Genomic DNA, 27,039 nt, shown 5'->3' with positions numbered 1-27,039 from the left:
TTGTAGAGCTAACGGTCCCTTAAGTACACTGCCGGAGAAAGTATCATATTGTTAGTAAAGTAAAGGGCTGAAAAGCTAAACTAAACTATATATCTTCAAGAATAAAAAAGAGAAATAAGTATACACATAACCTTGATAGAAAGCATGCATATAATTCAGAAAATATTGGGGGTGTTGGCCGGCCATCCTTCACCGAGGGGCATTCTTGCACCCCTCGGCCCTTCTACTCACCAATTATTTATTATTTATTGCTTTTAGGAGAAAACCTCTATAACATTTTAACAGAAAGCAGAAGGTCAAGAATAATATATAGATACTTCTTGATCAACCAATTAGCCAACAAACTTAGAAGGATGATGCATATGTATATTTAGACAAAGAACTGGAGGGAGAAGGAAACATTAACCAGATGGAGGCCATAAACCTAATTCGACATCTTATCTGGGCAGGATTCCTTTCTGATTGTCTCAAATGGGACTGTGTGCTCCTCCATTAATTAACTGAAAAATATCTTGAAAGTTACCTGCAGGTGGTCACATTCTCTTACTATATCTAATTTTCCCAGGAGGTAGTGCCTCCCAAGCAGCCACCCAAAGGAGTGAAAACTGGAGGTTAAGAAAGGAAAAGGAATGAAGGGCAATTAGAAGCAGCACAGGTTTCAGAACTATGTGAGGGGCTGGCCGGTTATTCTTCACCAAGGGGCGACCCTGCACCCCTCAGCGTTAATCGGCTGGACCCTGTCAAACAGCCGATCAAATGATGTAGCCACGGCTCCCAGCAGTATAGCCTGCTACACACCTAGACTATATGTTACTTTTCTTAAAGGATCACTGTTGTATACACAGTCTGTTGTTGACTGAAACGTTTTTATGTGGTGCATGACTATATAATGACCTTCTTTGTCTCTTATTACTCTCTTTGTCTCCAAGTCTCTTTGTATTAAAGTCTATTTTGTGTGATATACGTATAGCTATGCCAGGTTTTTTTTTGGTTTTCATTTGCATGGAATATCTTTTTCTGTCCCTTTACTTTCAGACTGTGTGTGTCCTTACCTCTGAAGTGAGTTTCTTATAGGCAGCATATAGATGGATCTTGTTTTTTCAGTCTATTTAGCCACTCCATATTTTTTGAGTGGAGAATTTAGTCCATTTACATTTAAAGTAATTATTAATAGGTGTGGACTTATTGCCATTTTGTTCATTTTTTTCTGACTGTTTTGTAATTCCTTTGTTTTTTCTTTTTTTCTTTCTTTGTGATTTGATGATTTTCTGTAATGGTGTGCTTAGGATTCCTTTTTCTTTATCTTTTGTGTATCTACTGTAGGTTTTTGCTTTGTGTTACCATGAGGCTTCTGTAAAACAACTTATAACATTCTAAGTTCTTAAAAACTTAAGTTTGAATGCATTCTAAAGATCTAAATTTTTACTGCCCTCCCAAGTTTTATGTTTTTGATGTCACAACTTATATCTTTTTATCTTGTGTATTTATTAACAAATCATTGTAGTTGTTATTTTTAGTACTTTTGTCTTTTAACCTTCATACTAGCTTTATAAGTGATTAACCCATCACCTACAACATTAGATTATTCTGAATTTTACTATATAGTTGCTTTTACCAGTAAGATTTATAATTTTATATGTTTTCCTGTTACTGATTTAGGGCCCTTCGGTTTAGCTTAAAGTCCCTTTAACATTTCTTGTAAGGCCAGTCTAGTGATGATAAACTCTTTTAGCTTTTGGTTGTCTGGAAAACTTTTTATCTTTCCTTCTATTCTGAAGGACAGCTTTGCTGGATAGGGTATTCTTGACTAGCAGTTTTTTTCTTCCAGCACTTTGAATATGTTGTGCCACTCCCTTCTGGCCTGCAAAGTTTCTGCTTAAGATCTGCTAGTAGTCTTATGAGGGTTTCCTTGGATGTAACAAGTTGTTTTTATCTTGCTGTTTTTAAGATTCTTTCCTTGTCTTTAACTTTTGATAACTTAATTATAATGTGTCTTGGTGAGGTCTCTTTGAGTTCATCTCATTTGGAACTCTCTGGGCTTCCTGGATCTGGATGTCTGTTTCTTTCCCCACGTTAGGGAATTTTCAGTCATAATTTCTCTAGATAAATTTTCTGCCCCTTTCTTCTTTTGGGACCCCTATAATACAAATATTAGTCCACTTGATGTTGTCAATAAGTTCCTTGTGCTATCTTCATTCTTTTTCATTCCTTTTTCTTTTTGCTCCTCTGATTGGGTAAATTCCACTGCCCTGTCTTTTTGTTCACTGATCCTTTCTTTGGCTTCATCTAGTCTTCTTTTGTACCTTTCCATTGTATTTTTCAGCTCTGTGATTTATTTTTGGTGTTTTTCTTATACTTTCTATGCTATGTTCTCTTTGTTGAAATTCTCACTTTGTTCGTGTATTTTTCTCCTGACCTTGGTGAGCATCTTTATGATGGCTAATTTGAACTCTTTATCAGGTAAATCACTTATTTCATGAAGGTCTTTTTCTGAGGCTTTATCTTGTTCTTTCATATGGAATGTCATCTTCTGTTTCTTTATTTTCCTTGATTCTCTGTGTTGGTTTCCATGCATTCTGTAAAACAGCCACCTCTCTAGTCTTGAAGAAGTGGCCTCGTGCAGGAGATGAACCTTATGTTTCAACCCTGCTGTAGCTCTTGGTTGTCTCTCAAACCTTTGTGCTTGTTCAAGCAGTCTACTTTATTTTTAGTGGCTCCCAGTATTTGAGGGTGTGCAAAAACCTGCCGCTGTCCCAATAGGGAAGATCTCAGTCAACATCTAGATTCAGTCTAATTGGAAACTGGACCCTGATGCAGCAGCTTTTGAAGTATGTAAATATACCTCATTCATGGGAAGACTTTGACATGAGCATTTCTGTGTGCTCGTCTGCACTGAGCCCTGGTGTGATAGCCATATAAGAACTGTTTGTTTGCTGACATCCTGTTGAATCTATGAACACAAGCCCTGCTGGCCACCAGAGCCAGGCTATCAAGGGATGTGTCTTTTGGGCAGCTGACACAGAAACCCTGGTGCTAGATATGTGCACAATCTCCTTTCTTGGAGACATTAGCAACCTAGGGTGGGACAGATGGAGAGTGTGAAGATGGTAACCATTGGGCTTCCTGGTCTCTGGAGAGGATTGCAATTAGCCCCTAGGTCTGTGCTTAGTTAGAAGCTTGTCCCTCAGGCCACAGGTATGAAGATAAGCTAATAGGCTTCTTTCACAGAAAGACGGGCATTTCAGTCTGCTGCCTCACTGCTGTGCCCTGGACCGGTAGCTGGTTAGGAACTCTTTCTTTGTTCATTATAGTCCTGTGGGACCTGTGAACGTAAACTGTAGGGGAGGAAAACAATTCCTCTACCCTCTGGGTCCTTCTGGCTGGTCTAAGAATTAAATTGACATGAGACAGAATAAGAGGAGAAAATCAAAGTTTGATAACATATGTACATGGGAGAAACCCAGGAAAATCTTGCTGGAGTGGCTGAAATTGCCACCTGAATACCATCTTCAGCTAAAGATAAAGGAGGATATTGGGGGTAGTGGTTTGGGACTTCAAAGGAGAGGAAGGCAATTTACATGACGATGGAAATGGAAATGTTTGATAAACAAGTGTTTGCTGGGCCATCTGTAGACAATGGGAACTGAAAGAGATCTTTTGATAAAATGGCCCTTGCTAGATGTCTTTCTGTCTACCACACCTAGAATTATCTATGGTGATATCTCCTTCCTGGGACAGGCCCTTCTATCTTAAATTCTTTCAGGCAGTTAGGGGGAAGGTCAGAATTTCTTTCAAAGAGTGAAAGACTCTTTTGTCCTTAAAATAATCAAGGCAAAGAGACACATTTTGGGGTGGCAAATTCTTTTTTTTTTTTTTTCTGGGAAAGATTTGCCCTGAGCTAACATCTATTGCCAATCTTCCTCTCTCTTTCATTTTTTTTCCCCTCCCCAAAGCCTCAGTGCATGGTTGTATATTCTAGTTGTAAGTCTTAGTTCTTCTATGTGGTCTGCCACCACAGCATGGCTGCTGACAGACGAGTCATGTGGTTCCATGCCCGGGAACCAAACCCAGGCCACCAAAGTGGAACACACCGAACTTCAACCACTAGGCCATCAGGGCTGGCTCAGATGGCCAATTCTGATCCCCTTCAAAGCCTTGCTGGCTACCAGAGCCAGCTGATCAAGGGGCATCCCATGGGTGGCAGCTGCGAAAACTGGGCCTCCAGACAATGTGCACAAGCTCTTTTCTGGGAGATACTGGTGACTTGGAGCAAGGCAGAGTTGGACTGTGAAGATGGTGCCCGCTGGGCTCTATGGTCTTTGGAGAATATTTCAGTAGGCCTGTAGATGTGTGTTAAATTAGAAGCCTGCTCCTTAGGCCAAAGATTTAAGATAAGCAAATAGGCTTCTCTCACAGAAGGATTGGGGTGCGATTCAATCTACTGTCTCTTTGCTTTGCCCTGGAGGGTAGCCAGTTAGGAACTCTTTCTCCATTTGTTACAGTCCTGTGGGACCCTCCAATGTAAGCTCCATTCTGCAAGGTACTGGTGACCATGAGCGAGGCAGCGGGAGAGTGGAAAGATGGTACCCAGCCTCCGAGTTCACTGGAGAGGATTACAGTCAGCCCTTAGATGTGAATTTAATTAGAAGCCTGACTCTTAGTTTGCAGCTATGAGGATAAGCTAATAGGCTTGTTTCACAGAAAGACTGGATAGTCAGTGAGCTGCCTCTGCTCTAGGCCCTGGGGTGCAGCATGGTGAGCCTGTGCGAGCCCTTTAGGAACTGTTTTTCAGTTCCGTGTAGCCTTGTGGGTCTCATGGACACAAGCCCTGTTGGCTTTCACAACTTGACGTTTTGGGGGCTTATCTCTTTGGTGAAGGTCTTAAAAGTTCAAGTACCAGATATGAGGGTCAAGCCATTCACTCCTTGGGGAGAAGCTCAGAGTTGTGGGTTCCCTCCTGGTTGTGGATCACCATGCCCAGGGTGGGGTTATGGTAAGATTGTGTCTCGGCCTCTCCTACCCATTTGACTGTGGGTTTTTTCTCATTCCCCTGATGTATAGGAGTCTCTGAGCTTGTTTTGGGGTTTCTTTCAGAGGAAATTGTTCTGTATGTAGCTGTAGATTTGGTGTGTCTGTGGGAGGAGGTGAGTTCAGGATCCTCCTACATTGCCATCTTGAACTGGAACTTATTTAATTTTAAAGTAGTAGAGGAATAAGATTTAAATTATGGTTGTTACCAATGGGAAGGTAATCACTAGAGAAATAAAGACACGTAGAAGATATTCAGAATTCAAGGGAGTGGGGATGTCACACTAGGAAACCTGATCAAGATGGGAAAGAATGAAATAACGTTTAGATAAATGGGAAAGGTAAAATGTAAGGAATGAAACCTGCTTAGCAATTAATATGTGAAATATAAAGAGGTTGATTTTTCTTAACAAGATTCAAAGAATATCAAATTGAGAAGAAAAAATAATCTTTATTGTTTTTCAAGAAACATGTAGAACATAATAATAGAGGTTAAAAATAAAAAGATGGCAAGATATATATAAATAAAATATATATTATTGAAACAAGGAGAGTAAAAATTCAATGAAAAGCCCATTCAGAAAGGAGAAGAAGAGGTGATACAGAGTTACTGATCCATACCGATCATGAAATCCTGCTGGGCAGACATTGTGTGAAAATCTTGCTATCCTAGAGGATGGGGAAATTCCTTAAATAATTTAGTTTCTTCTCTTTGGGACCATTTTATTTGTCTGTTATCCTCTATCAACAGATCTGAAGTGGATATTGGAGTGTTTGCCTGTCTTGGGGGTCTATATAGCTTTCTCAGCTTGTGTCTTACTGGTGCAGGTTTGGGGCTTGAATATTCTAAGAGTTGAATGTACAAGGCTTTTTAAATGATTAAATAGTGAGGTTAGAAAAGAGGCTTTGCTCAACAAAGTTATTCAGGGCTCCAAGCTGGTAGGGACTCTGGTATCTTCAACTGGTAGGTTTCCAACTTGTTGATACTGGATATAGCGGAAGGGAAAAGGAAGTGGAGGATTGTGGAGAAAATTTTTATGGGCCAGCACTGGCAGTGGTGTACACCACTTTGCCCATGACCAGAACTTAAATCACGTGTCCAAACCAACTCCAAGGGAGGGTAGGAAATGTGTTTTAGCTGTATGCTTAAAAGGAAAGGGAAACATGTTTGGTGAACAACTAGATGGTTTCTCCTTTATGCTACGTATCTGTCTATCAAAAACTGTATATCCCACCAACAGAGAATATATGTGTTCTATAAGTCCCTACTATATTTGCAAACCTAATTCATGTAGTAAGCCACAAAGAAAGTCTAAGAGATTTATCTAAGGAGAGATTCATAGCCATATTCTCTAATAAAAAATTCATTAAATTAGAACTAAAGAAGAGGAAAAGAAGTTGCTTAACCTCCCTTATCTTCTTGAAAATTAAGAAACACTCTGGTTTTGAAAAAGAAAAAAAGAAAAGGAAATGAAAATAAATTACAAATTACATAGAAATTGATGAAAACCAAAACCAATGGTGTGTTCTGTAGAAAATTGATACCTCTAAGAGCTTTTACTATTTAAAAAACCTGAAAATAAATGAACTGATATCCAACTTAACAAATTAGAAAAAGAAAAACAGAATAAATCTCCAAATTGCTTTAGTATCTTTTCCTTTTTTCAGCTGCATTTGTTATGATTACCTGAATCCTTTCTTTTTTGTCAATTCATTTATTATCAAGTGTCTCTTCTGTTGCTTGCTGTTTCTAAATGAATTTCAATTTTGTTTTGTTTTATTGTTTGTCATAGGCAAATTTTTCTTTGGGAGTTTAAAATTATCTTTGTGGAATTAAAGTAATATGAAGGAAGAGTACTGTAAAATGATTTGTTGGGGTGAAAAGGGAGCTATAAGTGGATATTATTGTGTATACTTAGGAGTTCTTAAATTTTATTTTTCTTTTAGATTCTGATGGAAAAAGGAGGAATGTGTTCTTTAAAAGGCAGGCCAACCTCTACTATGAAAGTCTGTCAGTATAAGTGAATTTTTTTCTTTAAAAAAAACTAACATTTAAGTGGAAATTGTTTTAAGTGCTTTTTTTTTAGGTTTTTGCCGGCAAATATGTTTCCTAGATATCTTAGAATGTACTAGTAATGCAATTGTCTTCAAAACTACTTTTATCTTTTATAAAATGTGTTATACATGATGAATATATGTAACATATATGTACATTTTAGCGAATAGTAGTAAAATAGATACCCTTGTACTCACTTTGTAGCTTAAGAAATAATACGTAATCAGTACATTTGAAGATCTTCTCAATTGCATTTCCTATCCTGCCCCCTAGAGGTAACTATTATCCTGAATTTGTTTTTATGGTATCACACATAGACTTTTACATTGCTTGGTTTTGAACTGTTCACAGATTGAGGCAAATGCTATATATTTTGCTGCAACTTGCTTTTCTTTGTTCACCCACTCTGATATTTGTGACTCTAATATACTTGATTATTTATTTACTGCTATGCAACCTTCTGTTGTGTGGATGTACCTCAATTTATACATTTTCTGGCATTGGTTATTTAGATTGTTTTGAATATTTTGCTATAATAAACAATGCTACTTGGACAATTCTTGACATTTCTCCTGGCACACATGTATAAAAAATTTCTCTTGAATATGAGTCAAGGAGTAGAATTGGCTAGTTCAAATGTTATGCGCATCTTCATCTATTCTAGGTAATACAAAATTGTTTTATAAAGTAGTTGTGCCAGGTTAAACTCCCACTTGCAGGAGCTAAGACTCTTAGTTGTTCCATATTCTCACTAACACTGGATCAGCTTTTTATCATTGTTGGAATCTGGTATTTCATTGTAATTTTAATTTATATTTCCCATTATTAATTAGGTTGATTTGCCACCCCTGTTTATCTGTGAAATACCTTTCATGTCTATTGGTCATATTTCTTTTAGAAAGTTTGGCTTTCCTTATAGGATATATCTTTTCTATATGTAGATATATATGTATATATCCTATATATCTTTCATATATATATACTAGATTCTAATTGCTTGTAGGCTGTGTGTAGCAAATACTTCATATTTGAGTGGTCATTTTAGTCTATACTGTCTTTTTATGAAAAATAGTTTGTGGTACTTTTTAGATATTCTGTGATGGAATGATTCTTTCGGATATCTACTTTGCTAGGATACCTAGAAATCTTTATCAACTTTTTTCTTTTGGATTTAATTTAAATTTTTGAAGTGTAAACCAGTAGTCTGGTTTCTATCCTATCTTGTCTGCCCTGTTTCCTTTTGCCTCATATGAGTAACTTTTTTATTGGTTTATGGTTTATCGTTTTACTATGTTTTGTTGTGTTCTGTTTTTCTTCAAAATAAAGCCTAAGAATATATAAACACACATATTCACATGGGTCTTAGTTCTCCACTTTTCTCACTTAAATGTAGTATAGGATATTTTGTATAATATAGGATATTTTATAGATGAATTAAATGGATTCATTTATTAGTAAGTTTCTTATAGATTTCTCCATCTTAGTACTAGACATTTCTTCATCCCTTATTTATGACAATTTTGGTAATCTATTATGTGGATGGGCTATAGTTTATTCAGTCATGCCCTGTTGGTGGACATTTGGCTTGTTTCCAGTATTGCGTTCTTATAAACAATGCTTGGTGAACAACTTTGTGTATATGTTTCTTAATTGTGGAGGTACATTTTCAGGATAATTTCTAGGAGTAGGATTGCTGTGTCAAAGGGGGGATACATTGTTTTTTTGTGTAGTTATTATTGCCAAAATTCAATTTTGATAGATATTACCAAATTCCCTGTTGCATCATTTGGCAATCTCACCAGAAATGTGCCTTTTTATTCCACAGCCTCACCAATAGGGATTGTGTTCAAACTTGGGAATTTTTGTGAGTTTTATAAAAATAGATAGGTAGACAGACGGATAGATGGCAGTTTAAGTTTGCTTTTCTTTTTCTATAAGTGAAGTTGAGCGTCTTTTAAAAATATTTAATGTCTGTTTTCATTTCTTTTTCTTTAAAGTCTCCATTCATGTCTTTTGACCAATTGAATTTTTGGTATTTTTTTCTTGATATTTAAGAACTCTTTATATATTAAAGAGATTTAGGTCTTTGTGATATGTCACAAATATTTCCTCCTAGTTTATTATTGGTTTTTGATTTGTTTTGACTTTGCTTATGATATCTCCTGCTTTGCCAAAGGATTAATGTATTTTTTTATGTGGTTGATTTTATTCATCTTTTCTTTTATACTTCTGGATTTGATTAGAAAGACTCTACACTCCCAGGTTAAATGAATTCACTTAATGTTTTCTTCTAGTGTTAGTATGATTTTATATTTTTACACTTAAATCTTTAATCCGTTTAGAGTTTATTGTGATTAAAGGTGTGAGATGTGCATTGATTCAGGTTTTTAAAATGCGTCTTTTCCCTAGGCATTTGTGATACCACCTTTTTTATGTACTAACTTTTCATATGTGCTGGGCTTTCTTTACTGTTCTACTGGTCTTTCCTAATCTTTGTGTGCTAATACTGTACTATTTTTATGGTAAGTGCTTTATAGTATGCTTAATTTCTAAAACAGTTACACCTCCCTTTGTACTTTTTAAAGAATTTTTCTGGCTAATTTTGATTATTTTTTATATAAACTTTAAAATCAACTTGTGTAGCTCCAAAGAAATATTTTAGTTTTATCAGGAAAATGCTAAGTGTATATATTGATTTAGTGTGGATTATCATACTAATGATGTTGAGTAGACCTATCTAAGAAGAAGGGATGTCTTTTTGTTAATTCAGCCTAATTTTGTATCTTTAATAGTTGTTTAGAACACCTTTAAGCACTTTAAGGTTTTCCTCAAGTAGATTCTGCATGTCTCTTGTTAGATTTGGTGGTAGGTACTTTTTGTTGTTTTTGTTGCTACTTTAGTGTGAATGCACGTCCCTCTTGGTCTACAGTATTTATGCATTGTGAGGAGTCATGACCTACTTCTCAGGCCTATTTTTAAACTTTACTTGCTATCATAAGAGAACACATTAAGCACATAATGAAAGAATATCGGACTGGATGCTTTGAGTTGATTTTTTAAATACAGCTTTTATTGTACAAGGAAGCTTCGTTTATTAGATTAGCAAATATCTGGTGCTTTTGGACTTAATAAATTGCCTTATTCCTCCTTCCTGTAGGTTGACACTTTAAATTATTATTTAAATTATTTGTTCATAAAACATTGTTCATATATTAGAAAAAATCAATTGAATTTTCTCTGTTCTCCTTTCTTGCCTTATGTACCCTTATTTTACTTGTAGATGAAAAACTTTTAAGTGTAGAATAAACCCGTAATACTCTGTCAGAAATCCAAGATGCGGAGTTTCTCAAGTTTTAACTAGTTTTGGCACACTTTTAAAATGCTCTGCAGTATGTTAGCTAAACTTATTTTACCAGCTGATATCTGCTGCCTGTGTATATAATTAGTAGAGTATTAATAAATACCATTCTTCATGAGTTAAATGTTCGTTTTCAGATCTTGAGTCTTCACAGAGTAGTTGGTCTACCAGTTACTCTCCAAGGCCCACAGATAGTTGTTTCAGTTCTAGTTCAGAGATGGTAAGGTATGCTTTTCGTTTTTTTGCTTATTAATATATGCTATACTAGTTTAGAATTCTTTGTATATCTCATAGTGTACCTTTACATTCTGAAACAAATAGTTGAGACAATAACTAGTGGAAATATAAATGTAAACGAAAAATGAAAAATATTAAAAATGTAAGAACGTAAACAGAAATATAAAATTAAAGTATAAATGAATGTGTTCATTATTATTGACAAAAGCCAATCTTATCAGGATATGTGTGTGTGTATATGATAAAGTTGTGTTTCTTTTAAAAGAGTTTTTAAAAGAACCCACTCATAAGAATTGAAACCCTAAAACAACCAAAAATACATAGAAAAAAGAAAACCTTAAGGCTTATATGAAGAAAACACTAAAGTGTTACTGAAGACTGTCGTCTGAATAATTGGAATGACATGCTATGTTCTGAGTGGGAATGCTGCATTTCTCAGAAATCACATTTAATGGAATTCTCCTCCATCAATTCTTCCGTATTCATTTCGTCCACCTTTTGTCTCTCACTTTCCATCTGAACTGCTCTTGCTAAGGAAGGACCCCAGTGATTTCTATTTTGTCAAATTCGTTGGACACTAAAGTTTTTATTTTACAAGAACTTTTAGTAATATTAATAGAAATTATGTTCTTTTTTTTGAAACATTTTCTTCTCTTTGCTTTTATGATAACACACTCTTTTGGTTTTTTCATACCTCTTTGAGTGCTACTTTATGCCTTTGTCTACTTCTTTTCCACCCTTCCTCCTATATAAATGTCATAGTGTTTATGGTTTGCTGCAGGATCCTTTTCTTCTCTTAACCTACATTCCAAACTCTAGATGATGTTATGTGCTCCAATGACTTATATACTGTCTAGTTGATGACAGTTCTCAGCTTTATGACTTTAGCCCAGATCCTTATTTAGATGTCCAGTTTCCTAGCGGATACCTCTTCTTGGATGTTTCACAAAAATCTCCTTATTTTTATTCCTCAAACTGAATTCCCCTGTTCTTCTCCCCAAGTCAGTTTTATTGATATTTCCTATATTAGTGATACCTTTTTGTCCACTCAATTGCTCACTCTAGAAACTTAGTAATTAACTGTCATTTCTTTCTGCCTCATCTGCCTTCCTTAACCCCATTCATTCCATCACTTCATTCAGTCAATTGTACTTCCGAAATACTTGGCATATTTATCTACTTCCTCAACTTCTGGTGTCAATACCCTAGTTAAGGTACCATCATCTTGTTCTTGAACTATTGTGGTTGTTTCCTAAGAGATCTATTTTCCACTCTTGTTCCACTTTTTCTCCAGTTAGCAGTCATCGTGATCTTTTGAAAACTTAAATTGAATCATGTTATTCCTATGAGTGGATTTCTATTTTACTTTAGAGTCTGGCTACATCTTCAACTTCTGGTGTTCTCCCTCTCTCACCACACTCCACACGTACGACATTTCACTTTCCTTAGTTTATCAGTCTCTTTTCTGCTTCAGGGCATTTATTTATATATCCTGTTTCCTCTGCCTTGCTGTTACTCATCCTTTAGGTCTTAGCGTAAATATGTCGCTGCTTCTGAAAGCCCCTCTTTGGTTCCTCAATCTAAATTAGGCCCCTCAATTATCCTCTCAAGGTCCTTCATGCTTGTTTTTCATAGTGCTTTTCTCATTCTGTCATTACATATGCACGCGTGTGATTATTTGGTTAATGCCACTTCCACCAATGAGAACGTGTGCTTTAAGAGGGCAGCAACTGTGTCTGCTTCACTTGCATTGCAGATGCTAAAAAATACTTGTTTCTTGAATAAACAAATGTATTGAGCTTGTTTTCTCTAATTTGTGTGCAGCCAGTCTTAATGCTGTTTCTTGGGCTTACTTTTCCTACTTCAGTGCCAAACAACTGAGACGTATACCTCATTTTGGTTTTTAATGTTAACTCTGCCTCTTTTTTTTTTTTTTTTTTTTTAGCTTGGCTAATCAGTACTTTTATATAAGATTTTCACTAAAAGAATATTTTGGTTAGTGCAGTAATTAAGAGATAAATTTTTTGTGAAGTTGAAAAATTCAAGCTAGTAAATTGAAATATAAACCTATTAAAAGTACTTAAAATTTGACTTTTTATGTAGCAGTTGTGATATTTATTGCTGTTTAATTTTCCTTTTGTCTATTTGATTTTCTGTTAGCCGATACTCTCCTTAAGTTGTTTCTTTTATGAGACTGGGCCCATAAAAGATACAATATAGATATTTTTTGACTAAAGTCAATGAGTGAATAGTTGAACAAGTTATATGTGTCAACTGTTTCTTTCGAAGTTATTACTTCTACTCCATTCTTTTTAAGTGGTTGAAGAGTGTGGTGTATATCGTTTCCTCTGTGTGAAAGGGTAGGGGGATGATGTAGCCTGTGATTATAGAGACTGATAAGAGACAAAATTCCCCTTCTCTTTTTTAGCTCTTTTGCTTTCTTTCCTTTTTTTTTTTTTTGGTGAGGAAGATTCTCTCTGAGCTAACATCGGTTGTTAATCTTCCTCTTTGGTTTTTTTTTTTTTTTTTTGCTGAGGAAGATTAGCCCTGAGCTAACATCTGTGCCGATCTTCCTCTATTTTGTATATGGGTTGCCAAGACAGTATGGCTTGGCAGTAGTGTAGGTCCATGGGATCTGAACCCATGAACCTGGGCTGCTGAAGTGGAGCCCCCCTGACTTAACCACTACACTACAGGGCCGACCCTTTCTTTTGAATTTGTAATACAAGGATTGTCATTATCATTATTGTTCTTGTTATTTAAAAAATCCATAACCTCCATGATTTTTAAAAATCAAAAGTCCAGGTTGACTTGCCACCTGCCAAAGTCTCTTCTGTATTTTGAAATTTTCCATGATGTGAATTTAAGAATGTCTGCTTTGAAGTCATTGAATGATTTTTTAAAATTAAAGCATCATTTACAGCAAAATTACTAAATTTCTTTTAGCTGTCTGAAGATGAAGATCAAATATTGCAGCAAATTGAAGATTCAAATAGGAGATCCATCAAAACCAAAGAAACAACTAACAGTTTTTATTTAGAAAGGATGGCAAAACTTCCACATGATAGGATTGCTAAAAACAATGCCAAAATTCATAAACAAAATGAGAATTTTCACCAGTTCTCACTTAAAGATAAGACAGATCAGTTTCCACAGTCTCAGTGTGATTCAGCACACATTGTGCAAAACAAAAGCAGTAATTGCACTGTACAAGTTGCAAGATGTGATGCATGGGTACAAACTGAGAGTGAACCTGTAATGAAAGAAAAGTTAGATGCTGCCATACAGTGTGATATAATTTCAACATGTAAATGTATAAGTGATGTGTCTTCTCTTGGTAATGTTGAAAGGTGCAGTGAAAATATTAAGGCAGATACCACTGGAGGGCAGGAAATCCTTAAGAACAACTAATATGCTAAGATCTCAGCCTGAGATTTAGCATTTCACTTAATGTTCAGAATTTCATTAACATAATAAGGAATGAGAAAATGCAGCTAAGCACAAGGTGGAAGTAGTCACAAGATATATTTATGGTTTATTTTTAAACATTTTAATATTATTAATTTATCCATTTGCTTTGCATAGATATTTCTTTAGTATCTTCAAGTTTTTAGAAAATAATATATATGTAAATTTACTATCATTCTTATGGTGATTATTCATTATATTATGATATGCTGCTGTTTGTGGATTAAAAATATGTTTACTTGCTTTCTTGTCACATTTATTGTTAGATTTGGTGCATTTGCATGTTTTAGTCAAAATGTTCTCTTCCAAGATTTTAAGACACAAAATAATACTAAATATCAAATATGTTTTCTAACCTCATTATAAGATTTTCTTAGCTACTTACATGTAAATGAGTAAGGCACAGTGTAGTAGAGAATTTAAACTTGCCCAAAAAGAAATCTGGCCTGAACTCTTGGCTTTTGGGAGGTAATTGCTAAGCCCTGGGATATCATGCCTGACAGAAATGTTTTTGTTTGCGGGGGGACCTTGGGCCAAGCCAGATAGTAACAGTGTGATTTAGGATGGTACTTAGAGTCAAGCGGTATCAGCTTGACTTCTTAAGGAGCTAGAAAATGAGATCAGCCATGTGGGCAATCAGCCATGGGACTGTTACGGAGCCTCAATAAACGCTTTGGACACCAAGGCTCAGATGAGCTTCCTTGTTTGGCAGTACTCTGTGGGTGTTGTCACACATTGATACCATGAAAATAACACTGTCCATAGAAGAGGCCAACTGGAAGCTCCACACTTATTCCTTTCCTAGGCTCTGTCCTATGTGTTTCTAACCTAGGCTGATTTTAATCTATATCCGTTCCCCGTCATAAACTGTAACTGTGAGTACAACAGCTTTCAGTGAGTGCTTCCAGCAAATTATCAAATCTGAGTGTGCGCTTGAAACCACTGAAGTAAGGATAGTTTTGTGGACTGTTCCCTAACTTTGCAGTTGCTAACTCTTTAGATGCTTTAAGGAGATAAATATATTTAGGAAGGAAAGTGAGTATAGATTTACAAAATAAAAAAGACATAGAATAAGTTATAACATACTTCTCAAAATACAATACTGGTTTAGGTTTTCTCTTGGTGAAACCATTTAATAAAAAAAAATAATTGAAGTAAACAAACAGCTTGCTTTTCATATTTGCAATTTAAGGTTTATAAAACAAAGTAAATCTTAGCTAAGGTTTATCCAAATGAAACAAATGGAAAACTTAATAATAATTACGCACACATTTGTAATGTAAACTGCCAATCACAGTGACTTCAAATAAGATACTGTGCATTCAGTAATGGCAGATGTGTATGATACCGATCTGGAGTTGGTGTTTAACAGAGTTGTAAAAGTGCATTGTTTTGGTCAGCATCAACTACTCTAGGAGGTTGCCATCTGAAATAATATGAGGCTATCTTTAGTGGGAGCCTCATGTAATTTACTTTTATACCACTTATCATTGTAATTTATTTGTGTAATTTCTTGCTTAATGTGTATTTTCCCCATGACACTATACATAGCAGTGTAGCAAATGGTGTCAATGATCTGCTCACATTTCCTTGGCATTTTCCATGTCAATACATGCCAAACTGATTTCAGCTGCCAGCGCATGTGACTCATTTCCTGAGGGGTTTCTCTTGGCTGCAGACACCTGCTCTGCCAATGTGCAGTCAGGCAGGAAGTACCAGGGAATTAATGCTGTTTGAGAGCAGCCTTGTAAAACAATGACTGTTGGGAGTTGTTGGATAAATACCCCAGTTTCCTTGCCTCTTGGGCAAGATAACTCCCTCAGAAGTGTGTTCTATACTACTGCTTACTCAAAGTGTGATCCACTGACCTGTAGCATTAACATCACTACTGCCTGGGAGTTGGTTAGAAATACAAATTCTTAGAACTGTTGACCTTAAAAAACAAAAGAGCCTGTTATTTTACCAGCAAAATGAATGTATTTGGGAAGAGCGGAGGACTTGTAATTTGGGACATGCAAACTATGGCTAACCATAGGCAAGTCCGGAGAAGAGAGGAGAGGGGCTTGCTTTTACAGAGGAAAGATGAAAGCTGGGAGGGGCTGTTTTGAACAAAAGTCTTTTGGAGGAGACTGAGTTCATGGTGGTAATGACTTCTCATTGACTGAGTGTGATGGTTTCTCATTGGCCACGCTGTTGCTGGGCAAAGAGAAATTCTTCCTTCCTCCTGCTGGGGTGTGTCAGGCAAGCCTCTTCCTGTTGGGGATTGTGAGGTATGCTTTTTCCTGTTTGGGGTCTGTAAGGTATGGCAAGTGATAGTGCATGAAAGCTCCCCTTCAGGGCTCCCCAGCTCCATTTTAAATGAGGTTTCCTGTATTTATTTTCACAAAACCCACCCCAAAACTACTGAATCAGGATCTCTGGGAGTGAGGTCTAGGAATCTCTGCTTAAATAGGTGATGTTGTGCACTTTGAAGTTGGAGAAACACCATTCTTCCAGAGTTCTCCACAAGGATTAAGCTTCACTTGCTTACAGTGTTAACTTTCTTGATAATAAACCCTTTATTAACTTCCTTCCTTTCCTGTTTAACTTCTCTAATTCCAGGCCAGTGTTTCACCCCAAATAAACTACCTGCACTTGAATACTTGACTTAGGGTTTGCTCCTGGTGTAATCCACGTTGACAGGTTAGGAACCATGACAAATGGATGAATGAATTGTTTTTATAGGTATAACTCAGATGTTAACATTGCTAATTTTTTCACTTTTACAAGTCTCTAGTCCCAGTTTTCCATTTCTGCCACCTGCTGAAGACTCAATAAGTGGGTCTAGCAGCATATTAGACATAAGTGAAGAAAGAATTAGTGAAATGAAATATGCATCAGAATAAATTATCCAGAATGCAGGAGAGAAAAAGTAGTAGAAAATATGAGAGAGAGTTAATAAGGAGAATAGAGTAAGGAGCTCCAACATATATTTAACTGAAATATCTGTGACCGTACAAAGTTATTCCAATATAATTGACTATATTCCCTATACATTATATGCCCATGACTTTATTTTATAAGTGAAAGTTTACACCTCTTAATCTCATTCACTTATTTCACCTACCCCCAACCCTCCTCCCTTCTGGCAACCACCAGTTTGTTTATAAGTCTGTTCCTCTTTTGTTTTGCTGGTTTGCTTGTTTTGTTTTTTAGATTCCGCTATAACTGAAGTTGTAAAGGAATTATCTTTGTCTGACTTATTTCACTTAGCATAATACCTTCTGAGTCCATCCATGGTGTCACAAACGGTAAGATTTCATTCATTTTTATGGCTGCATAATATTTCTTTGTATATATACCCCATCATCTTTATCCATTCATCTATCAATGGACATTTAGGTTGCTTTCGTATCTTGGCTATTGTAAATAATGCTGCAGTGAACATAGGGGTGCATATATCTTATCAAATTAATGTTTTTGTTTTCTAATAGATACCCAGCAGTGGAACTGCTGAATCATATAGTAGTTCTATTTTTAATTTTTTGAGGAACCTCCGTATTGTTTTCCACAGTGGCTGCACCAATTTGCATTTCCATTAACAGTGCATGAGGGTTTTCTTTCTCCACGTCCTTGCCAACACTTGTTATTTTTTGTCTTTTTGATGATAGCCATTGTAAAAGATGTGAGGTGATATCTCATTGTGGTTTTGATTTGCATTTCACTGAGGATTAGTGATGTTAAACATCTTTTCATGTGCCTGTTAGCTGTCTGTGTGTCTTCTTTGGAAAAATGTTTTTTCAGGCCCTCTGCCCATTTTTTGTTAAGTTGTTTGATTTTTGATATTAAGTTGTATAACTTCTTTATGTATTTTGGATATTAACCCATCGGATATATGATTTGCAAATATCTTCTCCCATTCAGTAGCTTGCCTTTTCATTTTGTTGATGGTTTCCTTCACTGTTTGAAAGCTTTTTAGTTGGATTTAGTCCTATTTGTTTATGTTTTCTTTGGTTGCCCTTGCCTGAGGAGACAGGTCTAAAAAAATATTACTAATATTACTAAGACCGATGTCAAAGAGCATACTGCCTATGTTTTCTTCTAGGAGTTTAATGGTTTCAGGTCTTACATTCAAACTTTTAATCCATTTCAAATATATTTTTGTATATGGTGTAAGATAGTGGTCCAGTTTCTTTTTGTTTTGCATGTAGCTGTCCAGTTTTCCCAGCACCATTTATTGAAAAGGCTGTCTTTTCTTCATTATATATTCTTGCCTTCTTTGTCATAGATTAAATGACAATGAAATAAACTCATGGGTTTATTTCTGGGTTCTCTGTTCTGTTGACCTAGGTACCTGTTTTTGTGCCAGTATCATACTATTTTGACTACTATAGCTTTGTAGTATACTTTGAAATCAAGGAGCTTGATACTTCCAGCTGTGTTCTTCTTTCTCAAGGTTACTTTGGCTATTCGGGCTCTTTTGTGGTTCCATACAAAGTTTAGGATTGTTTGTTCTAGTTCTGTGAAAAATGCCATTGGAATTTTGATAGGATTGCATTAAATCTGTAGATTGCATTGCATAGTATGGACATTTTAACAATATTAATCCTTCCAAACCATGAGCACGATATGTCTTTCCATTTATTTGTGTCATCTTCAATTTCTTTCATCAGTGTTTTATAGTTTTCAGAGTATACAGGTCTTTCACCTCCTTGGTTAAATTATCCTTAGTTACTATATTCTTTTTGATGCAAATATAAATGGGATTATTTTCTTAATTTTTCTTTCTGATAATTCATTGCTAGTGTATAAAAGTACAACCAATTTTTGCATGTTGATTTTGTATTGTGCAACTTTACTGAATGTATTTATTAGCTCTAACAGTTTTTGATGGTGTCTTTAGGGTTTTCTATATGTAATATCATGTTATCTGCAAACAGAGGCAGTTTTACTTCTTTTCTGTTTGGATGCTTTCTATTTCTTTTCCTTACCTAATTGCTCTCGCTAGGACTGTCTTACTATGTTGAATAAAAGTGGCAAAAGTGGACATCCTTGTCTTCTTCCTGATCTTAGAGGAAAATCTTTCAGTTTTTCACTGTTGAATATGATGTTAGCTGTGGATTTGTCATATATGGCCTTTATTATGTTGAGGTACATTCTCTCTATACCCACTTGATTGAGAGTTTTTATCATAAGTAGATGTTAAATTTTGTTAAATGCTTTTCTGCATCTGTTGATATGATCATATGAGTTTTATCCTATCACTTTGATGTCTGGATATCGAACCAGCCTTTCATTCTTGGCATAAATCCCTCTTGATCTTGGTGTATAATCCATTTAATGTATTGTTGAGTTTGGTCTTGCTAACATAATGTTTTGCATCTGTGTTCATCACAGATATTGGTCTGTAATTTTCTTTGTGATGTCTTTGTTTAGTTTTTGTATCAGGGTAATGTTGGCCTCATAAAATGAGTTTGGATGGGCCAGCCCTTTGGCTGAGTGGTTAAGTTCGTGTGCTCTGCTTCAGTGGCCTGGGGTTTCACTGGTTCGAATCCTGGGCACGGACATGGCACTGCTCAATAAGCTATGCTGAGGTGGCATCCCACATGCCACAACTAGAAGGACCCACAATTAAAAATACACAACTATGTACTGGGGGGCTTTGGGGATAAAAAGGAAAAATAAAATCTTTAAAAAAAATGAGTTTGGAAGCATTTCTTCCTCTTCCTCTATTTTTTGGAATAAATTGAGAAGGATAGGTATTAACTGTTCTTTAAGTCTTTGGTAGAATTCGCCTGTGAAACTGTCTGGTACTGGACTTGTTTTTCTGAAAGTTTTTAAATTACTGATTGAGTTTTGTTACTAGTAATTGGTCTATTCATTCATGATTCAATCTTGAAAGATGTGTGTTTGTAGGAATTTGTCCATTTCTTCTAGGTTATCCAATTTGTTGGTGTATAATTGTTCATAGTAATCTCTTATGGTCTTTTGTATTTCTGTTGGTTGTAACTTCTCCTCTTTCCTTTCTAATTTTATTGATTTGGGTCCTCTCTTGATGAGTCTGGCTAGAGGTTTGTCAGTCTTGTTTATCTTTTCAAAGAACCAACTCTGAGTTTCACTGATCATCTTTATTGTTTTCTTCGTCTCTTTCAGTTATTTCTGCTCTGAACTTTATTTTTTTTCCCTTCTACTAACTTTGATCATTGTTTGTTCTTCCTCTTCTAGTTCCTTTAGGTGTAAAATTAGATTGTTTATTCAAGATTTTTCTTCTTTCTTAATAGGCCTGTATTGCTATAAACTTCCATCTTATAACTGTTTTTGCTGCATCCCATAGATTTTAGAATGTTGTTTTTCCATTTTCATTTGTCTCAAGGTATTTTTTGATTTCCTCTTTATTTCTTTGTTGACCCGTTGGTTGTAGAGTATCATATTGTTTAGTCTACATGTATTTGTGTTCTTTCCAGTTTTCTTCTTATAGTTGACTTCTCGTTTTACATTATTGTAGTCAGCAAAGATGCCTGATATGATTTCAGTCTTCTTAAATTTCTGGAGACTTTTTTGTGGCCTAACATGTGATCTACCCTGGAGAATGTTCCATGCGCACTTGAAATGAATGTATGTTCTGCAGTTTTTTGATGGAATGTTCTTTATGTATCTATTAAGTCTTTCTGTTCTAGTGTGTTATTTAAGGCCAATGTTTTCGTGTTGATTTTCTGTCTGGATGATCTATCGTTTGATGTAAGTGAGGTATTAAAGTCTCTACTATTATTGTATTACTTCAGTTTCTCTCTTTACATATTTGCTTTATATATTTAGGTGCTCCTATGTTGGGTGCCTAAATATTTACAAATGTTACATCCTCTTGTTGGATTGATCCCTTTGTCATTAGATATTGCCATTCTTTGTCTTTTGTTACAGTCTTTGTTTTAAAGTCTATTTTGCCTGATAGTAATATTGCTACCCCAGCTTTCTTTTTTTTCCATTTGTATGGCATATCTTCTTCCATCCCTTCATTTTCATTCTGTGTGTCTTTAGATCTGAAGTGAGTCTCTTAGACATAGCATATAGATGTGTCTTGTTTTTTGATCCATTCAGCCACCCTTTGTCTTTTGATTTGAAAATTTAGTACATTTACATTTAAAGTAATTATTGATGGATATGTACTTATTGCAGTTTTACTAATTGTTTTCTGGTTGTTTCTGTAGTTCGTCTCTGTTCCTTTCTTCCCTTGTGGTTTGTTGACTTTCTTTATTGTTACATGTGAGTTCCTTTCTGTTTATTTTTTGTATATCTACTATAGGTTTTTGGTTTGTGGATACCGTGAGGTTCATATATAACAATCTCTATGTAGAGAGGTCTATTTAAGTTGAAAGTTCATTAAGTTCGAATGCCTTCTAAAAGCTCTATATTTTTAAATCCCCCAGTTTATGTTTTTGATGTTATATTTTACAAGTTTTTATCATGTATCCCTTAACTACTTACTGTAACTACAGTTGATTTTACTGCTTTTTTCCTTTAATTTTCATACTAGTTTTATAAGTTGTTGATCCACTACCTTTACTATATAGTTGCCTTTACCAGTGAGGTTTTTTCTTACGTATATTTTCTGATTTCTAGTTATGGCCCTTTTTTTTCTGCTTAAAGAAGTCCCTTTAACATTTCTTATAAGGCTAGTTTAGTGGTGCTGAACTGTTCAGTGGTAGTGTCCCTGTCTGGGAAACTCTTCTTCAATTCTGAAGGATAACCTTGCCAGGTAGAGTATTCTTGGTTGTAAGTTTTTTCCTTTCAGCACTTTGAATATATCCTGTCATTCCCTTCTGGCCTGTAAGGCTTCTCCTGAAAAATCATTTGATAGTCCCTTGTGTGTGACTAGTGGTTTTTCTCTCTTTATCTTTAACTTTTGCCATTTCACTTATGATATGTCTTGGTGTAGATCTCTTTGGGTTCATCTTGTTTGGGACTCTCTGTTCTTCCTGGACCCGAATCTCTGTTTCCTTAGCCAAGTTAGGGAAGTTTTCAACCATTATTTCTTCAAATAGGTTTTCTGCCCCTTTCTCTCTTTTTTCTCCTCTGGGACCCCTATAATGCAAATGTTAGTATCCTTGACCTTGCACCAGAGGTCCCTTAAATTTTCCTCATTTTTTAAATTCTTTTTTCTTTTTCTGTTCTAATTGGGTGATTTCCACTACCCTGTCTTCCAGCTCACTGATCCATACTTCTCTGTCATCTAATCCGCTATTGATTCCATCTAGTGTATTTTTCATTTCACTTATTGCGCTCTTCAGCTCTCACTGGTTCTTCTTATATTTTCTGACTCTTTGTTGAATTTCTCACTCTGTTTATCCATTCTTCTCCCAAGTTCTGTGAGCATCCTTATGACCATTACTTTGAATTCTTTATCAGGTAGATTATTTATCTTTGTATCATTAAGGTCTTTTTTTGACGTTTTATCTTGTTCCTTTGTTTAGAGCATATTTCTTTGTTTTTTCATTTGCTTGACTCTCTGTGTTTGTTTCTATGTATTAGGGAAAACTCCCACCTCTCTCAATCTTGAAAGTGTGGTCTTGTGTAGGTGATGGTCCTTCTCGTTCAACCCTACTCAGTTGTCTCTCTCAACTTTTGTGTTTGTCTAGACTGTCTGATTTATTCTTGATGTGCCTCTGTTGTTGAGGGTGTGCCAAGACTTGTCATTGTTCCAAGAGGACAGATCTCATTTAGCACCTAGTTTCAGGTTGATTGGAAGCCCTCTGGGGCTACAGTTGTAATCCCTACTGGCCTCCAGACTAGGAGATGTGGTGGTGTCCCCAGGGCAATAGTTGCAGATATTGGGGTTCCTGATGAGTGTGTAAGCTCCCTTCTGGGGAGTCTTGTTGAGCTGTAGTGAGGCCAAGGGGGTGTGCAAGGATAGTATCTCCTTTCTTGCATTCCCTGAGAGTGCCTCATTAGCCTCTAGATGTGTGGGAAACCTGAAGCCTCTCCCTCAGGGTGAAGCTCCAGGCTAGGTAAATATGCCTTTTTTTATAGGAAGACTAGGTTTGTGTTTCAGCCTGCTGTTGGTGCAGTGCCCTGGGGGGATGGTAGCCTGTTAAGAACTGTCTTTCTGATTGTTACAGTTCCATGGACTTCAGGAACAACAGCTACCAGGGCCAGGCAGTCAGGGAGTGTCCCCTGTGTTGATTCCATTAGCCTCCTGGCTTTAGCCAGGAAGTTTGAGAGTGTAGGGTGCAGGGCTTGCTTTCTGGCTTCACAAGCAGGGGTCGGGTTGACTTGAATGAGCATGCTCATGGGCTTTCACATTGAAGCTGGAATGTGCCCTGTCTTTGCTCTTGTGTGATGGTAGGCTCGGGGGTTGTTGCTGGGAGTGAGAGGTTGTCGTGACTGCTCTCTCTTGTGAGCCCCAGCCCAGGGGCAGGGGAATTCATTTCGGCTTTAGGCTGGGAGTGGGATAATGCCTCTGTCACTCATTCTTCAGTCACAGTGGCATGGGCTCTCAGACTTTAGCTAGGCTGCATGAGAATGCTGTGTCTGCTCACACCTGCATGACCTGCCAGAGAGCAGGGAATGCTGTAGCCACCTGTGTGGGCAGGTTAGGTGGGGAGCGCAGCAGTGGCCTCTGCCAGTGCCTCAGTCCCCAGTGAGTGTTTTCACCATCCCCCACCCCTCTAGCTGCTGTTTTTAGATTCACAAATGACTCTCTTTCACATATAGTTTTAGCATTTTTCAGACTGCTGTTATTTTGCTGGGTCTCTAGGTGAGTGAGACTGCATGTTTGCTCTTTAAGAGGGGATCTGTTTCCTTTAGCACTTTGGAACCCTTGGTTGTCAGCCCCGTTGGTTTTCTAAGCTGCATATTTTGGGAACTTGTCTCTCTGGTGCAGACCCCAGGGGCTGGACTGTCTGATGTGGGGAGCCCACCCCTCACTCTCTGGGAGAAGTGCCCATCTGGTGACATTCCTCTCTATTGTGTGCCACCATGCTGGGGATGGGGGTATTTGGGGCTATTTCTCTGCCTCTCCTACCCATCTTGATGTGGTCCTTTTTCTCCTTTGTTGTGGAGCAGGTGTTCCACTAGCTTCTAGTTTCTTTTCAGGGGGAATTGATCCATATGTAGCTGTACATTTGTTGTGAAAGTGGGAGGAGGTAAGATCAGGCTCTTCTTATGCTGCCATCTTCATCCCCCATAAACATCCTTTTGTTGTTTGAGGGAGGAAGAGGTCATGTAATTGCCAGTTATACCTATGATATGTTTATCAAGTGTGTTGATAAATGACCTCTAACATCTAGCAATAGAGGGCTTCTCTATTGGCACTTTCAGGTTACCTGAGATTTCTGATTAAACCTCAAATATAAAGGTAATTTATTTACTTTGGTTCCTAAAGGTACAGCTATCTTGGAGCTCAGGGATTTCCCTGATTGTAAACACCTCTAAAAAGGCCTCAGTGTCTTCTGATCACTTGTCCAGTAGTTCCTCTTAGTAGAAAAAGTGGCTCTTCAAGCATATAAAAAGTTGCCTACCTCAGCTGGAGTTTTTCAAATTGTATTTTACAGAGTTGAGGAAGCTTATTAGGTTTCCAGTCCAGCATGTAAGGATGTTGGAAGTTGGAGTTCATCCTAACAACAAGTAAAAAGCTGAACAAACTGAAAATCAGCAACTTCCATATGAGAAGTGAGGTCCCAGGGCAAATTGCTGCCCCTGAAATTAAAGACAAGAGGACACAGAAAATCACAACTTACCTAAGCAGAAAGTCTAGAGCAGAAACCTCCACGGGAACCAGTGCCAAGGTGAGAAACCTAAACTGTAATTGGTGGATTGCTGGGGGCTCAGTGTGGACAAGTTTGAGAGTTAAAAATTCCAGGAGGGTGCATTCGTAGTGAGGCTCCAATACATTTTTTTGAGTTTTATTTCCAAGAGCTCTGCCAGGTTCTAACAGCCAATACTGGAGAAAAATCCTCTCAGGCTTCTGGCAGGAGGAAGTAAAGGAATCATTTTGAAATAGTCCAGACCATTCTGTTCTTCTTAACAAGGCCTCAAGAGAAACTGTTACTAGAGCCTGACCTGCTAGGGCTTTATCCAAGCCTGATGAAACTTGGAGAAGGGAGATGTCCAATTCCAGCTCTCTCTAGCCATCCTGTCCTGCCCAAGGGGAAGAAAAAACTGAGTAGCACGTGTGAAGGGGCCCAGGCTCACTAAAAACCTGAGACCTAATCCTAGGAATATAGAGCTCTTCCCTTCCTCCCACACCTTACAACTATATCACTAAAGGTCTATTTACTGGAATTCCTTTTACCCAGTATATCATGTCTAGATTTCAACAAAAAATTACTAGGCATACTAAAATGCAAAAAGCACAGTTTGAAGAGACACAGTAAGCATCAGAACCACATTCAGGTGTGGCAAGGATGTTGAAATTATCAGACTATGCACTTAAAACAGCTATGATTAATATGCTAAGGGCTCTCATGGAAAAAGGAGACACCATGCAAGAACAGATGGGTAATGTAAGCAGAGAGATGAAAATTTGAAGAAAGAATCAAGATGAAATGCTACATCAAAAACATTGTAACAGAAATGAAGAATGCCTTTGGGTTCATTAGTAGACTGGACATGGCTCAGGAAAGAATCCATGTCCTTGGGGATATGTCAATAGAAGCTTTCAAAACTGAAAAGCAAGGAGAAAAAAGACTTAAAAAAATTGAACAGAATATCAAAGAACTGTGGGACAATTACAAATGATGTAGCATACATGTAATGGGATGGGAATAACAGAAGGAGAAGAAAGAGAGAAGGGAACAGATGAAATATTTGAAGCAATAATGACTAAGAATTTCCCCAAATTAAAGCCAGATAACAACCAAAGATCTAGGAAGCTCAAATAAGTGCCAAAAAACCTACACTTAGGCATGTCATTCAAACTGTAGGATGAAAGATGGAAAAAATATTGAAGGAAGCCAGAGGTAAAAAACACCTTATAGAGGAACAAAGATAAGAAATATGTCTGACTTCTTTTCAGAGATCAGGTGAGCAAGAAGAGAGTAGAGTGAAATATTTAGTATTGAGAGAAAAAAACCTCACCAACCTTGAATTCTGGATCCTGTGAAATTTTCCTTCAAAAGTGAAAGAGAAATAAAGACTTTCTCAGATGAAAATTGAGGGAATTTGTTGCTTAGTAGACCTGCCTTGCAAGAAATGTTAAAAGAAATTCTTCAGGGGTAGGCCCTTTGGCTGAGTAGTTGGGTTTGCATGCTCTGCTTCGGTGGTCCAGGGTTTCACCAGTTTGGATCCTGGGCGTGGATGTAACACCACTCATCAAGCCATGCTGAGGTGGCATCCCACATAGTACAGCCAGAAGCATTCATAACTAGAATATACAACTATGTACTGGGGGGCTTTGGGGAGAAGAAGAAGAAGAAGAAGAAAAAAGATTGGCAACCCATGTTAGCTCAGGTGCCAATCTTAAAAAAGAAAAAATTCTTCAGAGACAAAATGATATAGGTCAGAAACTTGGATCTGCATCAAGAAAAGAGCATTAGAGAAGGAACGAGTGAAGGTAAGTTAAAAACTTTTATTTTTCTTATTCTTAATTGATTGAATAGGAAACAGTTCAAAATAATAATAGCAACAATGTATTCATTTTATAGCTTATGTACAAGTGAAATGAATAGCCATGATACAGGGGACAGGAAGGAAGAATTAGGGATATGTTGTTAGAAGGTACTTACACTACCTGTGAAAGGGATACAGTGTTATTTGAAAGTGGACTTGTATTAGTTATGCTTGTATGTTGCAAACTCTAGGGCAACCCCTAAAAAAATGTAAAAAGAAGTATAATTGATATGCTAAGAAAAGAGAGGAATGGAATCATACAATATGCTCAATTAAAATCACAAAAGGCAGAAAAAGAAATCAAAAATAG

At 36.7% G+C, this 27,039-nt stretch overlaps 1 pseudogene; it reads left to right on the top strand.

Moving 5' to 3' along the window:
- Positions 1–24,801, top strand: part of LOC138919745 (regulator of DNA class I crossover intermediates 1-like) — an 85,103-nt pseudogene extending 60,302 nt beyond the window's left edge.
- Positions 24,802–27,039: the final 2,238 nt, after the last annotated feature.

The sequence above is a fragment of the Equus caballus genome, chromosome 21 (assembly GCF_041296265.1).
Source record: "Equus caballus isolate H_3958 breed thoroughbred chromosome 21, TB-T2T, whole genome shotgun sequence".
Lineage (NCBI taxonomy): Eukaryota > Metazoa > Chordata > Mammalia > Perissodactyla > Equidae > Equus > Equus caballus.
This window is presented reverse-complemented; position numbering and strand designations above follow the sequence as displayed.